General features: G+C 59.8%; 1 protein-coding gene across 1 annotated transcript in view; it reads right to left on the bottom strand.

The window, feature by feature from the left end:
• The window catches only part of JAGN1 (jagunal homolog 1), a 9,803-nt gene extending 9,625 nt beyond the window's left edge, over positions 1 to 178 (bottom strand). Inside the window, exon 1 of the mRNA XM_034777442.1 lies at positions 55 to 178. The gene's annotated coding sequence lies outside the window, so the exon portion shown is untranslated. The remainder of the gene's footprint in view (positions 1 to 54) is intronic.
• Between the last annotated feature and the right edge of the window lie 1,155 nt (positions 179 to 1,333).

Below are 1,333 nucleotides of genomic sequence, written 5' to 3'. Positions count from 1 at the left end.
CCCCCCCCCCTCCACACCCCATAGCCGGGGACCCCCCCATCCCCGCTGTCCCACCTGCCACGGACGGAGCCGGCCGGGCCCAGGACACTCTATCACCTCGGCGTCACTCTCTATGGTATCCGTCGGGCCTTTCTTGCCAACTCTATGGTTACCCTGTGGCGGGCTTGTCTCTGCCGCGGGAGGTCCGGATCTATGGTTGTGCCTCGTGCCCAGGACGCAGCAGGGGAGGAGCGAGGGCGTGTCCACTGCCCAGGGGGGCGTGTCCACTGCCCAGGGGGCGGGGCCAGGGCAGCACCCAGGGCAGGCCATGCGGGAGTCAGGGCTCGGTCTGGGCGCTGGGGAGGACCCCTAAGCCCTGCGCCTTGGGGTGTGGGGCTCCCGCACTCGGCTGCTCCCCAGAAGGGTTCCCCGGTATCTGACCGAAATCCGCCTGCTGCAGACTTGGCCCCTTGTCCTTCCTTCCAGGCCAGGGCCTGGAGAACAACTGACCCCTCCTCTTCCTAACAGCCCGGAACCGACCCCGCTCCGCCCAGGCCCAGGTTATAACCTTTCCTCCCAGGGCAGGTCATCATTTGTGTTGCTCTCCCCTGGATTCTCGTGTTTTGTCACCTCTTTCCTAACGCGCAGCCCCAGAATTGCGCACAGCCGGGCCAAGCAGAGCGCAGCCTAGGTACCCCACTCCTGGTTATACACCCCAGAATATTCGCTTTTTTTTTTTTGCAGCTGTGTCACATAGTTGATGCATTCAATTTGTGATCCAAATTGCAGCAGTACCACTGCCTGCTAAGGTTAGTCCCCACTCTGTAGTTGTGCATTTGGTTTTCCCTTCCTAAGTGAAGTGCTTTGCTCTTTATTGAATTTCATCTTGTTGAATTCAGACCAATTCTCCATGTTTCCAAGGTCAGTTTGAATTCTAATCCTGCCCTCTAAAGTGCTTGCAACCCCTCCCAGCTTGGTGTCACCTGCATCTCTGCTCCATGATCCAAGTAATTAATGAAATATTGACTAGTATAGGAGCCAGGCCTGACCCCGGTGGAGCCCAACTAGATATGGCCTCTTGCTTTCACAACTTTTTTTTTCTTCTTGTCCCTGAAAGCTGTGTGGTGTAGACAAGCCCGCAGTGGGCTGGGTGTGGCTGGAGGGGACAGTCACAGACACCAGCCCAGACGTGTGGGTTACACCTGCACCCAGAGCCCAGCGGGGAAGCTCTGGGTCAGGGCAGATCGCCGGGGTCTCCGCACCCCACAGCACCCCCCGGTCTCCGCACCCCACAGCACCCCCCGGTCTCCGCACCCCACAGCACCCCCCGGTCCCTGCACCCCACAGCACCCCC

Source organism: Trachemys scripta, chromosome 7 (genome assembly GCF_013100865.1).
Source record: "Trachemys scripta elegans isolate TJP31775 chromosome 7, CAS_Tse_1.0, whole genome shotgun sequence".
Classification (NCBI taxonomy): domain Eukaryota; kingdom Metazoa; phylum Chordata; order Testudines; family Emydidae; genus Trachemys; species Trachemys scripta.
Note: the sequence above shows the minus strand (reverse complement) of the source record. Positions and strands in the feature narration are given on the sequence as shown.